This window comes from Cavia porcellus, unplaced genomic scaffold, assembly GCF_034190915.1.
Source record: "Cavia porcellus strain 051 isolate PalLab524CR breed Dunkin Hartley unplaced genomic scaffold, mCavPor4.1 scaffold_17, whole genome shotgun sequence".
Lineage (NCBI taxonomy): Eukaryota > Metazoa > Chordata > Mammalia > Rodentia > Caviidae > Cavia > Cavia porcellus.
This window is the reverse complement of record NW_026947500.1, coordinates 31,649,599-31,665,399: the sequence shown is the minus strand read 5'-3', so window position 1 is coordinate 31,665,399 and position 15,801 is coordinate 31,649,599. Positions and strand designations below refer to the sequence as shown.

General features: G+C 39.1%; 1 protein-coding gene across 4 annotated transcripts in view; it reads right to left on the bottom strand.

Annotated features, from left to right (window-relative positions):
* Hipk3 (homeodomain interacting protein kinase 3) overlaps positions 1-15,398 on the bottom strand; it is an 89,896-nt gene extending 74,498 nt beyond the window's left edge. For 3 of the 4 annotated variants that reach the window (XM_063227744.1, XM_063227748.1, XM_063227746.1), the window contains exon 1: positions 14,880-15,398. The gene's annotated coding sequence lies outside the window, so the exon portion shown is untranslated. Of the gene's footprint in view, positions 1-14,073; positions 14,236-14,879 lie in introns of those variants that run through there. The other variant, XM_063227745.1, reaches the window with a different exon arrangement.
* Positions 15,399-15,801: the final 403 nt, after the last annotated feature.

The following is a 15,801-nucleotide window of genomic DNA, read 5'->3' as shown; positions in this document are numbered from 1 at the left end:
TCAGGAGGCTGAGGCAGGAGGATCCCAAGTTCAAGGTCAGCTTGCACCCCATGTGGAAAATAGTGGGGAAAAGGTTAGGGATGTAACTATTACACTACTAATTTAATTATATAGTGAGTGATTAAAGCTGTGAATCAGACTACTATGGTAGAGTAAATACACACCACAAATTTAATTATATAATGAATGATTAAAGTCATGAACTAGAGGACTACAGTGGTACTGTACCTACTATCAAAAACAAGGAGTATCAGGACAAATTTCACATGAAAATTCAGTGAATTCTTTTGCAAACTGGAATGGGACCAAGAGTTGGGGAGGGACACAGGATTAAAAACAATTAAATTTGGTATACTATTTTTCAAATAATCAAGTTACTTTACCTAAAATCATTCCACTTTTTTCTTTAACATTACAAAGTAAAGCAGTAGATAGGCCTACTTTACATACTGTATGTACTGAACTGGTGACCAATAGTATGGTAACCAGTCTAAAATGGTAACCTCACCCTACCCCATCTAAAATGAGAAAGGAAGCGCTTCACTAAAGAGAAAAGAGCTAGGTACGGTGGCATTAGCCTCTAACCCCAGGTACTCAGGAGGCTGAGGCAGGAGGAATGCAAGTACCAGGCCAGTCTAGGCAAGTTAGTGAGATCCTGTCTCAAAAAAATAAATGAAAAGGGCAACACTCTTTGGGTTCATTTAACAGTATGGTGAAAGAAAGAAGGGATGGAGGAAGAATGGAAGGAAAGAAGGGAAAGTGAGCAGCTTCGCTATTTTCAATTAATAATTCCCAAATTTTAGCCACAAAATGATCCCTTGTGAATTTATCATAATGAATATTTTTCAGTACTGAGGCTTGAACCCAGGGACTCCACACTAAGCTACATTCTTAGCTTTTTGAGACAGGGTTCTGTTAGGTCATTAAACTGCCCGGACTAAGCTTGATTCAAATCCTCCTGCATCAGCCTCCCAGAGTACCAAGATTACCTTCCATTTATCCTGGGAATTCTATAATGCTTTATTTGTCCCTCAATATATTTCAATAGTCTTACACACACACCCTCTAGTTATTCTCCAACTAAAATGCCAGATTCTTTATCAGGAAGATAAATATAAAAGAGGAGGAAAACTTCACCAGTTGTAGATAGAACACTACAGACCAAAAGAAAATTCCCAAAGAAGACTAAAGAAAAAATCTTAGTCTCTAAACATCTCAAAATGCTTATATACACCATGATCAGCTTACACAGAAAATTTCAATTTGTATCCCTCTTAGAAATTCATCCTAAACCGGGCATGGTGGCGCATACCTGTAACGCACCACTTGGGAGGTTGCAGCAGGAGACCAGCTTGGACGACATAGAGAGATCCTGCTTTAAAAATATTTCTTAAAAATTCACCTTGTATTTTTAACAAATCAATCATTAACCTTTGAAAGAAAAGGAAAAAGGTTTTCTTCTAACACAAAAAAAAATGAGACAAAAAACTGACAAATTTTGACTTTATTAAAATTTAAAATTTTCACCAAACAATACTAGAAATAAAAATTAACCTTAGACATGGGGAAGGTTTGCAAAACACATGACACAAAAGATCTAAAGTCACATCGCGTTCAGTAAAACTTGATAGAAAAACAGTTAAAAGATAACAGGTAATTTTAGAGGAAACACAAGCTAAAAGACTTTTAGTAATAGTGTTAAAATAAAGCAACAGGAACTCATACACTGGATAAAAGTACTATTGTTTTATAGAGAGCAGGGCTGATGATGCACATACTCTATGATCCAACAAGTCTTCTGTCTAGGGGGAACGCTCACAAATACAAAGACATAGGAAATGTTCACTACAGCACAATAGGTGTAAAAAAATAAAATAACCTAAAATCAGAAAATACATGTCTTATTCATATAATACACACTACACAATACAAATGCACTTTGTCGTACAATTTTACATTTATGTACCACAAAAAGAAAATCATCATCTCTAAAAGAAACACATCACTGACTTTACAACGTGTGCCAATTTCAGAAGTGCTAAAATGTACATGTCAGAAATGTTGAAAATGATTTAACTGAAACTACATATAAACATGATGATATCACGTATTTAATCTTTTAAATCTCAAAATACACAACAAAAACAAGTTGAAAAAGAACATGGATCATTTATTATAAACTGTATTTATTACAAAGGAGACAAATCTATGAATTTGTTCTTCAGGATTTTCTTATGTAAGATGGCACAGTTATTTGCACATAACCTACACACATCCTTCCATGTACTTTAAATCATTTCTAGATGACTTATGATGCCTATGATACCTAATACACTATAAACATCATGTAAGTAGTTCTCATACAACATTATTTAGGCAAATGATTAGAAAAATCATCTATATATGTTTATCGATGCAGTTATTTTTCTATCTTTAGTTGAACTCATGGCTGTTTGAATTTCCAGACGCAGAATCTAGAAAGTGGTGACTGAAATGTTTCTATATACATTAGACATGATGCAAGATATAAAAACGTGTAGAAATGATAAACATGTCAGAAAGAAAGAGACAATTAGAGCCACAATGGAGACAGTACTATAAGGAAGACTTCTGTAGCTATCTAGGTAATTGTTGATGAGTACCTGCGCAAAGACAGACCCCAGGGAATGCGGCTGAGAGCACTGGTTATGGACGGCTGACTAGAAGGAAGAATGGCAGGGTGGTCAGCAAACAGGGGCTGGAAGTGACAGGAACATGGTTCCAGCCTGAAGAATTGTTAGCCAAATAATATAAAGAAACACCAAAACAAGCAGCAGAGAACTGAGAGGGAAAAATGAGCTCATTTTAACCATAACACTGGAGGCCCCTGTGCCTTAACCCACTTTCTCTTAAGTGCAGAACATTCAAGAAAAGTAACACGTAGCTCACCCGGGAAAGTATCTTGGGTAGGGATAATGTGAAAGACATGGGGAATATGACAGAAAAACAGGAAAATAGAAATAAATGAGAAGATTTAAAATTTCACCATTTGGCAACAATCATAACTCACTCAAATAAGAACTATCAAGGGATGAGCCAGAGCCATGACACATGCCTATAGTCCCAGTACATGGGAGGCTGAGACAGGAGGACTGCCAGAGCAATTTAAAACCTGTGTCAAGATAAAAATAAATCAATAGGGTAGGAACACAGGGCAGTAGTGCAGCACCCCTGGGTTAAACCCTCAAATAATGTAACATAATATATATATGTGTTTCTAAAGACACAGTAATTTTTGGAGCTTCTGGTCCCTCAGTAGACACTAACAGTAGAATTTCAAAATGATCCAATACATTTTTTTTACAACAACAAAAAGGCTTTTCTTGAAAAGACAGAACCACAGTTTTAGTGTGTATAAGGTTCTCTAAGTAGAAATTTAAAAATGAAAGTGCATATAGAAAAAAGTTGGTATGAAGAGTATATGAGCCTAACTCCTCATGAATCAATTAAATGCTAATATTTTAAATAATTATGTCATTAACAGGTTCATCTGCCAGTATTTTGTGCAAGAAATTACATGGAACCATTTCACAGAAGAAAGAAACATGTTCACATAAATGAACATCCATGTATAATAAAACTTCATAAGCTAAGCCTACTATCTGAGATGCCAGCCAAACATTTATTTAAAAATACTAAAATCTTGGGTATTTTCCAGCAGTATTGTGAACAAAGCATCTAGAGAATGTGTTGACTATAACACAAATCAGCATGTTAAATAACAAGCTTTGTCTGACTTAGCAAAACGTTACAACTTTTGGAACAGAAAATGACCTGCTGGACATTTCAAAGGTGCTAGAAATCACCCTACCAGTACAAATGTTTACTTTAACAAGGGTAGAAAAGGGATTACTCTTCTCGAAGTGGATAATTCCCTACATTTTAAAAAAAGCTACCTATATAAATCAAAAATCAGACAAGGACATACTAATTAGCTAAAAGTTTACCTCAGCTCTTTCCTTAAGTCAATTTATGATTAGCAATTCAAAATTTTAGTCTATAAAACTTGGAATTTGAAAGAAAAATCTTTACTTAAATTCTTTGTATGACCAATAGCTACCAATGGATTGTTACGAAAAATGAACAGCAATTCAAATTTGGTTATAAACAACCCTTTTAAGAGAAAACAAAGTACATTACTATTTTACTTTACAGGAAAGTCATTCCCAAAAGAAACATCATAAAACTTTGGGTGTTTTGTTTTGTTTTGTTTGAGACATACTCATTACACCGCCCAGGCTGGCCTCAAATTTTTGATGCTCCTGCCTTACCTTGCAAATGGCTGGGACTACAGTATATACCACTGCACTTGGTGAAATTTTTATTTATTTTTAAAACCTATGCAACTAAATTTTAAAGGCAAATAGAAGTATTATAGATGAAAAAAAACCAAAGATTTTCTCCAGCATTTGGGAAGCTGAGGCAGGAGGATTTGTGAGTTTAAGGCCTAGTCTACAAATTCAGACCATGTCTTTAAAAAAAAAAAACAAAAGAGGCAAAGATCAAAAGATCCTTCTCAAGACCTCTCACTCTAACTGATCTCTGAAACAACTCAAATCAACAGATGAGGATCAAATGTCCACTTTTAACACTTCACTTTAAAAAGATTTTGCCAACAAATATTCTTTTGTAAGACATAATGATCAAAATCTTAAATAAACATTTATAGAATCAAAAGTCAAGATCTACAAAACTTTTCAATAATATGGGCTACCCTAAACAATTCCTTTAAGAGTCTCGTCTTGGATTTCCCATAGTATAACATTCTACATTCACACCTGACAGAGAATTGTCACTCTAGGGTAACGTACACCATAAGAATTAAAATTCTAAAATAAAGTAGGAATGTCAAACAGTGGCTCTTGCCCCTCCATTTCTCATATACATGCATTTTCACTTATAACAGTTAAAAGTATAAGCATAAGTTTGACTACAGTACTTTCAATTTTTTTGAAAGATTTATTATAGACATTTTGGGGCTTTCAAAATTTAATTGGAACAAAAAAAAGTCATCTTTTTATACTTTCCAAATTCTGCTATGAACCTATGTGGTCTTGATGTATATACTACATTATTAATTCAAAATACATTTTTCCTATTCAGATTTTAGTCCCCACAAGTACCGTATTATTTAAGCAGTCTTTTTAAGGAAGGTAGTAAAGAACTTTTAAAAACGTTTTTAATGTACAAACTTCTAAATTGCAGAGCTTGTTACATGCATCTTGTCAACTGAAGACTGGCTTTCACAATAGCTTCAAAAACAAAGTAAAAAGGCCGGGCATGGTGGCTCATGCCTATAATCCCAGCACTCAGGAGGCTGAAGCAGGAGGATCCTTGAGAATTCGAGACCAGCCACAAAGTGAGCTCAAGGCCTGCCCAACCTGCTTAGAGAGATCTTTGTCTCAAAAAGATTAAAAAAAAAAAAAAAAAAAAAAAGACAACAGGAAGAACATAAATAGTAATACGTTAAGGTTCTCAAAATAAAACCTACCAGAAAGGACACTGAATTCTTAGAAATCTATTAGAACTGCTTCTGTCTGGCTCTAACTTCCTCTAATCATTAACTTTTTAAAGTGGCATATTATGTTGTTTATAATAAACTGCATCCTAAAACTGCAACTTGATATGAACTTAGGGCCACATAAACATTTCTTCTACTGTAAATCTCCTGGAAAGATCTCTACTGGTTTTATATTAATATAAAAAAAATCACACTGCTAACAAATAGTATGAAAGATAATACTTAGCAAAACTATACAATGATAAGATAAACTTATTGCTTCATATTTATAGGGCTGAGTGTCTAAATATATACCAACATCATGTAAAAAATTGAAAAGATATTTATGAAGTCTGGGCTTGAAGTAGGAAGTTCAAAAGTAAGGCTAGCCACTGGAATAACATTTTAAATATTAAGCTTAATCTGTGGACTGAAAATGCCAACAATAGTTGTAGTTTACTTAAACTTATTTTCAAATAATTAAAAACTCCTTAGGGACCAAAACTAACCTTCTGCCATTTTTCAAACAGTTGCACAAGAAGCTGGAGAAAACTGCAGATGCAAAAATAATGCTTACCTATTTTACATGACAAAACTGACAAAGTTATTCTATAACAATGCTTACCATGGTAACATTTAAAATGTTGTTTATTCACAAAACCTTGCAAACTGATTAAATAAAGATTACCACTTAACCACTAAGGCTGTAAATCTGGAGGAAGTATATGCCCACTGACCTTTACACAGGAAACAGATCAATCTGCTAGAAGTAAGGCAGTTAGGAATAGAGCAGGGCTTTGAGAACTCAACTGTGTAACTAACACACTAACAAGTATATGGTCAGATATCTGCCAAAGTAATTAATGAAGATTTACTTGGGTGTGGCTGCACACACCTGTGATCTCAGCCACTCAAGAGGCAGAGGCAGGAGAATCACAATTCAAGGCCAGTCAGGTAGCCACTTAAGAGAATTTATTTTTCTTTTTTACTTTTTTTCCCCTCCTAGTACCGGGGATTGAACTTACAATCATGCACTTGCAAGGCAGGTGCTTATGCCACTAAGCTTAATTCCCCAGCTTAACAAGAGATATTTAAAAACTAAGAAAGGCTAGGGATATGGTTCCATACTCCCTAGGTTCAATTCCCAGCACCATAAAAAAGGGGGAAAAAATAAGAAAGACACCATACTTTCAACAGAGTACACAGGCAGAATATAGCATGACTGCATTGGCCACTTTTCTAATAAAGTTTGATTCCCCAAGTCTATTATCCACTTCAAGAGACAGAAGGCCAAGAGACTATCATGTTTGAACTGAAGAAGAGTTCAGACACTATTTTATATTTTAATATAACCTTTTCCAACACTGCTCTTTAGCCTTATAAAATGGCGTAGTTCATTTTCCAATCTAAACATCAGGAAACAACTTCACAATGCATACACATATGAAGACTCGCAACAGGAAAGCCAGGCATGGTGCTGCCCCAACTATAGGTAAGGCCAGAGGATCATTGGAACCCAGGAGATTGAGGCCAGCTTGGGCAACACAGTGAGAAAAACAAATAAACAGAATAAGACTACCACCAAAAATATGCCTAGGTTAGACAGGGCAAATTGCAAGGTAAATATCCCAACAATTATCTGTTCAGCACTACTAGCAAACCAATTGTATTATTCAGCACAGCCTAAGGACGTCTCCATATAGAATTCAATGTTAAATAATCAGATATAAAAATATCACAAACTGTCAAATTTCATTACAAAGAGTGTATTATAAACAATTACAATGAATACAACACAATACCTGCCCTTTGCACACTTCTATCTGGGGATATAAGGCAGTGGTAGAGTATTTGTCTGGCATGTGTGAGATCCTAGCTTCAATCCCCAGCATCACAAAAGAAAAGACATGTATTTTTATTTATGAAGTTTAAAACTAAAGTCATTGCATAAAGTGGGTTCGAAGTAAATTACAGCTGATAACTTCAACTTTTTGTTTTGTTTTGGTTTTTGAGGCAGAGTCTTGATATCTAATTTTGGCTGGCCTTGAACTCACTATGTAGTCTTGGCTAGCTTCAAACTTGAACTCATGGTAATCCTCCTGCCTCAGCCTCCCAAGTGCAGGGATTACAGGTGTGAGCCACTACACCTATCTACTTCAACATCCTTTACACCTATCTACTTCAACATCCTTAAAAGGACCATCCAAAATGTTTTCATTTAGTACCTTCTTTCCATAGGTTTGCACAGGAATAGTTTCAAAGTCTGTATTCCAAATTGAAAAGCAAGCAAATATAGGCAGAATAGGCAAAACTAACACAGTTTTCTTGGGAATTATGAGAACTGTGCAGGTCCAGAAAAAAAAATGAGACAGTAAAATTGGATTATTAAACATATCCAAGAAATATGAACCTCTCCTAACTTAAATTAACACAGAGTATGTTTCTTTTGAAGAGGGTGAGGGGGATACAGGAAATCAAACTCAGGACCTCGCACTTCACTTGCCAGACAGGTGCTTGTGCCACTGAGCTACATCCCCAGCCCAATATATAGTATGTTTCTCTACAATGGTCACCTATCAAACTGATATTAAAAAAAGTATGTCACAAAATAAAATGGATCAACTTCTGTCCATATTGTGATCTTTTTTGGCTTTGAACATTGTAAGGACAACAGCAAATATGTAAAACTGTAAGATGAAGATGAATACTTTGGTATTTTAAAATTACTTACTTAAATATTTCATATTAAATAATATGAAGAAGCCTAAATGGCCCCTGAATCTCGGCCTTCTGGGAGACTAAGACAGGAGGGTCACAAATTCCAGCCATGCCTTAAAAGGTGCTATATTTAAATCACTGCTTCATGCACAAATGTACAAAATTTATAGTACTTGGCTAATTTCACTTACTACTTGCTCAAAACTAGGACTCCGTGCTACTCGCTTCACAGCATAGAAACACCCAGTTTGTGGACATTCAAATATGTACAGGGTACAACAGTTTTCAAACCAATATACCTTATTGTTTTAGTTACTATAATAAAATTCTCCCGTTTTGAGGTTCGAATCTTGTTCCAGCTACACAAAATATTTAAAGCATACTAAAACAGAGATTACAAATCCAATATTTTTGCACCCATGTTATTTTTATCTTAACTTTATATTCAAATATAAACTCAATTAATATTCTGCAGAGTTACCTGTACTGCCTCCACCAAACCTGTCTGATTGCTATTGGTCCAAAACATGTGTTTGTGTCTTTAAAAATGCAGTGAAGCACAGCATCACAACTGTGGGCTTTGGGGCATCATAACATGAAATTTTCTTTGTAGTTTTATACCACTTTCCCCTTTAATCTCAACAATAGCTGCAGTAAATTACATACTTAAAAGGCTTCAGAATTATTAATTTAAACTACACTTTAGAAGTAATGTCTCTAGAAAGGCAGGTTCAATTTTCAATGTTATCACTCTCACTTATTAACTATTTAAAACTGTAGCATTATATATCTAAAGCCGTATAGTTTATCAAACCTACATGACTCTGTATTATTAAACAGATAACATTCAGTCAAAACATACAAAAATGGAATTTTTAGTCCTTCTTATAAATGCTTTATAGGGAACAACATTTTGTAAGTTACTTCCTGCAAATATTTCAAAGTATATTGTTTTTTAAAGCTCTTAAAATATTTTATGTAATTTCATGAATAATATGCAACAGAATATGGGAGAATTAAAGATTTTAAATATAAATGTCTTGTAGGCTGGGTATAGTGCACACACACCTGTGATCCCAGCACTCAGGAGACTGAGGCAGGAGGACAGGCAGAATCAAGACCTTGAGGCTAGCCTGGGCTACCTGAACTCAAAACCAGATTGGACTACATGGCAAGATAGAGATCTTACAAAACAAAACAAAAAAACATCTTTTCCTAACATAGATTAACTGGCTACTCAAATGCAGTCAAACGTATTTTCTAACAAACTTTTAAGATTTTTTTTGGTTACCTATGTGTAAACAAATGTAATTTATAATAAACAGCTACAAAATTTAAAAGGGTAATGACTCAATCTAATAATTCTATTATTTTAATGCCTATCATATCTTAATTTTTTTTCTATTAGAAAATGTGCTTCAGAGGCTGGGATTTAGCCTCTGAAGCTAGGACAGTTGCAACCACAAATTTTACAACAGGAATATTTGTTTTGGCAGCACCTGCCTGGCAAGCATGAGGGCCTGAGTTTGATTCCTGGTACCAGAAAAAAGAAAAAGAAAGAAAGAAAAAAAATGTGCACCAGCATAAATGGGTGGATGGAGTGGATTATGTGGTCCTCCCTGACAATTCTCTACTTCCAAAGTGACCAGGAGTTACTGTACAGAATCAGTTTTAAACAGAGCATGGTAGTGTGTCCCTATAATCCCAGCACTTAGAAGGCTGAGGCAGGAAAATCACAGGAGTTCAAGATCAGTCTGAACAATACAGTAAACATTGAGATCCCATGTCAAAAAACAAACAAAAATACTATATATGACTCATTTTAACAGCAATAGTATGTCCTATGCTTTTCATGTAAGCTTGTAACACAAGATTTTAAAAAATGATATGAAAAGAGTATCAGCCCAAACTATCAAGGAAAAATCTTTCAAGCTGAAAAACAAAAACATAAGTGTTCCTCTGTGGTCAGAGGAAGGGGGTGATGGGAAGGAAAAAGGATGTGAAAACTGACATCAGTGATGATGAAAACACATCATTTCAAAGACATCATTTAGCAAGTGCCACCAATTTATTCTTAATCTTTCCCCCAAGCTACCACAATTTTTCACTGACTTTAACAAAGGGAATTCTGGTCTCTACCAATGTGGGTATCCAACTCAAAATTTGTTTTGGCCTCCCACATTCAATTAAGCCAAACTAATTCGGTCCAGCTTCTCCTACCTTATCTGCCTCAGTCTCTCAGAAGAGCAAAATATTTCATTGCTTTAGAAAATCAGAGAAATCATTCTGCTTAAGGTTACAGAATATATTTTTTAGAAACTATTGTCTTTGATTTGTTAAATTACAAAGACTTTCTTTTGGAAAACGAGAGCTTACTAAAATACTGGTTTAGCAGTAAATCACTAAATATAAAAGATGAAGTAAACCCCCAACAAGAACTTTCTTAAAGGGGCTGGGGGTTTAGCTCAGTGGCATAAGCGCCTGCCTTGCAAGTGTACGGTCGTGAGTTCGATCCCTGGTACCGATAAAGACCAAAAAAATAAAAGAACTTTCTTAAAGATATAGTATTATCAATACTCATCTAGCTTTTTAAATTTCCACCCAAGTAGTAAGTTCAAAGGCCCTGGGGCCAAGCATAACAAGTGAGGGTCTTGGAATCACTGACAACACGCTGCCTTTGTTTAGTGACGTATGGCCCAGGTATCAACTGAGAACAGCATGCTCTAATTTAAAAAAAAAAAAAAAAAAAGGCTTAAGATCTAATGTGACAAGCACTCTTATAAAATATAAAAATAGTTATAGTTATTATACCTTGGCTCTATACTGACTAAGATAAGCTCCAAAGACTAGCTATGAAGCTACAGAAAACACATACTAAATTCTTCCCTTCAAACCACTCCTAATTATACTAAGCCAACCCAAAGTAGTAAACTGTACTTCCCTAAATTGTCCACACAATGCTCTGACTACCCTAAAAGCTTCCACTTCTACTGCAAATACATATCCTTATTCAAGTACATTAAATGCTTCAAGATAATAAACAGGATATATGTTCTAAGCAGCAGAATCCAGAACCAATAAAAACATTTAAAATACTTCTCTCACGCACCCCTTACTGGGGACTGAATCCAGAACCTTGTACCTAGCTATATCCCCAATCCATTTAAAAACAAGAAAAAAGAAAACCAGAAAATCCTTGTACATTTACATTTGTATCACACAAACTACTCATGACAAAGCTTTCAGCAAAACTTTGTTCTCTGTTCCCACAGAGAAAAATACTACTACATCCTAGTTAAGGTGTGAAGAAAGAGGAATGCCTTTATAAAAAAACAAAAACAAAAGTGATAAAGATTCTTCCACTTTAACAAAGTTCTCTGTCTTCAGAAGTAACTTCCAAGTTAAACACCCCACCTTGTAAGTCTCAACTTTGGACATTAGGAAATTATGACAGTTGCAACCCACAAATTTTACAACAGGAATATTTGCTTTGGCAGCAATGAAATAATCATATATCAAGTTATTCTGTGTTCTCTAATAAACGTGAAACATGAATAACAACTTGTAGAGGCTTTTTTTTTTTTTTTTTTGAGACAGGGTTTCCCTGTGTAGGTCAGGTTGGCCTTGAACTCATTATGTAGCCTAGGCTGGGCCCAATCTTGCAGCAATCCTCCTGCTTCAGTCTCCTGAGTGCTGGGATTATAGATGTCCGCCACCACACCAGGCTCTAGAAGGCTGTTATAAATTCAGAGAATTTCAAAGTTCCTTAGAACCTTAATTGTATTTCCATGACAACTTTTCATGTCCAAACTGAGATAAAAGCTTCTACTGTTGAATTAATGTAAACTACATTTTTATGCCTCTGTAAATTAACTACCCATAGTGAAATTCTATACTACTTTTATCATCATAACCAATGAAAACACCAGGAAGATAACTTCTCTAACCTGACAAAATAAAGTTAAATTCAAAGTTACCAGAATAAATGATTGTGGGAAAGACTGTTGCCATATTGTGAAGTTTACATTCTCTCCTTCCTCTTTTTAGTATTCATTCTCAAATATTTAAAAACAAAAGTTTAATCAACAAGTACATTTGATAACTGTTGCCTTTTAAACTTGCAAAAAAAAGCTGCTCTGGTTGTGGCTCAGTGGTAGAGCATTTGCCTAACACACTTGAATCTCTAGGTTTGATTCCCAGCAACACACACACACACACACACACAAATAAAAAGTTGCCAAGAAAAAGGCTTTCAATATTTTGCATCAAACATAAACATTTATGTGTCAACATCAAACTTGGTACAGTAACATATCTCTGTAATTTGCAGGCTATTTTGTTGGTATTCTATGACAGAACACCCAAAAAATTAAAATAGTATGATCCAGAGCTCCTTTCCAAGCATGTTTACAAGAATTATCTCACAGAAACCATCCACTTTAATGTGACTTTAAAACCCCATACCCAGAAGCCAATGACTGGTTTAAAAACATAATGACTGGTTCAGTGGAAAAAGTATTATGACAATAAACTAAGACTGCCTCACCATGTTATGATCTGCTTGCCTAATATGTATGTTTAGCTACTGTAGTCAGCAGTGTCCAAATATAAATTTGAAACATTTAATGGTCAGTGCAGTTCTAGACTTCAAGATCATTTTACCTGTTTAAAAGTTTTCTAATCTATGGCTCACAATAAATATTTCTTCGTAGAAAATATATGGGGGAGGATGCCTAAGGAACAAATATTCCCATAAATACAAAATAATGAAATGTTCACAAATCACATATATTTCCTTACATCTCTACGCTAATTCTAAATAAACAAAAAAATTAAAGAAAAATAAGCTTGGTACAGGCCATTATTATATTACATTAAGACGAGCTACACTTTACAAATACAACCATAAGTACAACAAGGTATACCTCTGTTGACTTCAAAGAAACCTGCTTGATTGGTTAAATTTCAGTAACTGGGAAATGACATGAGAGCATAAAATAACCAATAAAAGTATGAAAACAATTTTTAAAAAAGGTCAGTCATATTGTGTTTACTTAAAATACTAAGCGTAATCATGGCCTATCTAAACCTTATCATTGCTCATTGTATAAAATTAGCCGTGCACTTGCAAACATAAGCAGAATCTACACTTAAACATATGGTAAGATTTGCCCCTCTGAAATATTAAATGTGAATGAAGGATTAAAATATTTCTTGGGAAACAAAAAATCCCACAGATCCTGTTTAAATTTTCATCAAAAATCAAAAATATAATCTGATCAGAAACAGAACCTCTAAAAATTTTAAAGACCCACCAATTGAAATCTTGAAATCAAGCGAATAAGCTTGAATGTAAGAACTATCACTTCAAAAGCTACAGCTTACAAACAAATATCTAAAATAGGAAAGGGGAAAAAAAAAAAAATCGGCCAATCTCCAAACTAGAAGGTACGCCAAAACCCAGGCTGGTTTACTAGCTAACTTTCCCAGCTCTGTACCAGTGACATCAAAACAAAGTTGACAACAGAACCACCCAGGCTTCCCTGTGAACTAGACGATAATCTGAAATCTGAAAAACTCTGCCGTTGCTGATCGAAGCTCCTTATAAGCAATAAAGTGACAAGTGGAAAAATAAATCCCCGACCAGGCCGGCTGGCGAGAGGTTGTGAAAACACGGTTCCAGGACTGAACGTGTCATGACTCCTCCGTAACAGGTCCCAGGTAATTTACGCACACGCCCCGCAGCGCAATTCCTCCAGTCCAGCTAAGACAGGGAAACGAGGCGCTCCCCCTAACCCCCACCGAAAGCAACATACCATTTTAAAACAGCCGTCGCCCCCTCGACAGGAAAGCAGACATGGCCAGCCCGGGTCTTTCCGCGACTTCTCCCAGCGCGGAGCAGAGGTGCGGGCAGCGAAACGGGAGAAGCCGGCAACAGCCCCGCCGCGCCCCGCCGCCGCTGCCGCCGCCGCCGCCGCCACGCCTTCCTCCCGCCGCCGCTGGGGACGCGGAGCCGCGGCTCACATTTCTCCTCCCCAACAATCACACGCACGCACGTCCCCACGGTTACCCTCCGAGCCCGCGACGCCGGTGACCGGGCCGGGCGGGGACGCGGAGCCGCGGACGCCGTCACAGGCCGGGCGCTCGGGGCGTGCGCGTGTTTGTGTTTGTCCACCCTCCCCCCACCCACGGTGAAAACGAAAAAGGTCTCCGTAGTGACGGCCTCGGGCTGCTGGGGGGAAGAGGCCCCCCAGCGGGACTAAACAAAACTTCGGTTGCTGGGAAGAGACGTTGCGCAACCCTGGCAAGGGAAGGAGGCCGAGACCGCCGCGCAGACCCGGGCCAAGGCGACTTCCCGGAGGCTGCGCCACCGCTACGCGCGCGGAAACGACGCCCCCCGCCCAGCCGCCGCCGCTGCCGCCGCCCCGCGTTCCGCGGCCTCGGGCCTGGCGCGCTCGGGCCCGGCCTTGCCTCCCGGGAACCGCCGGGGTTGGGGCCAGGGCCGGGGCCGCGGCCGGGGCGGGCTGCGGGGGCGCCGAAGATGCGGAGGCCGGGTGTCGCCGCAGGCCCGCAGACGGCCGGACGCCGCCTCCCCAGGGTGGGAGCCCCTCGCTGCCCTTACCTTCCTAGAGGCCCGCGCTCTCCCCTCTTCGGGCGGCCGCAGCCCTGAGCATGTCCGGGGTGGGTCGCGGGGCCGTGCCGGGGACAGGGATCCAAGCGCTTCAGCAGGCGGCACCACCCAGCCCGGCCTCAGCCCCTCTCGGCGGCCGCTGCCATCTTGTCCTGGCGGCTGAGAGGAAACGGCGAAACACCCTCCCCCGACCGCTGCTGCTGAGCGCCGGGCGCGTCTCCTTCATCTTCCTTCGCGGGGATCCGGGGTGGGGACGACCGAGCGAAGGGAGCCTACGGGCGGCGCGGGATGAGGGACGCGCGGCGGTCGGGGCCCATTTCTGACAAGAGGAAGGAAAGGAAGACGGCGACGGCGGGGCCCGCTCCTCGGTCTCCTCGGGACGCCGCGCCGCCGGCTCTCGTCGCGCCCAGGCAGCTGCCGCCGGCCGCCGCGATCTCGGGCCCTTCCTCCGTCTCTTCCGCCTCGTCCTCCGCGGCCGCAGCGCCGCTGCCCACAAGCCCGGCCGCCGCTCTGCGCGCCGACCCGGGCGGCCCCGCTGCGCTCGCTCGGGCCGCGGCGCCTCCGGGAAGCCCCTCCCCGGGCCCGCCCGCCGCCGCAGCCGCGCCCTCGCCGCTCGGAGCCCGCCAGGCGGCCGGGCCGAGGCAGCCCGAGCGAGCGCCCTCACGCCGTCCCTCCCGCAGAAGCATCCATCCACCCCGCCCTGCGGTCGGGAGCCACACTCTGGCCCACTCCGCCAGAAACACACGGGGAAGCCAGGATCGGGACAGCCGAAGAGAGCGCGAAAATGCGGAAACAGGATTTTTGCAAGCCTTTCCAGATTCTTTCATCAGAAGTCCCCATTCCACCCCTTGAAGGTTTGTGTCTCAGTATTAGTTAAAGGGCCCAAATATAAAAATAGGGGAAAATTTTACTC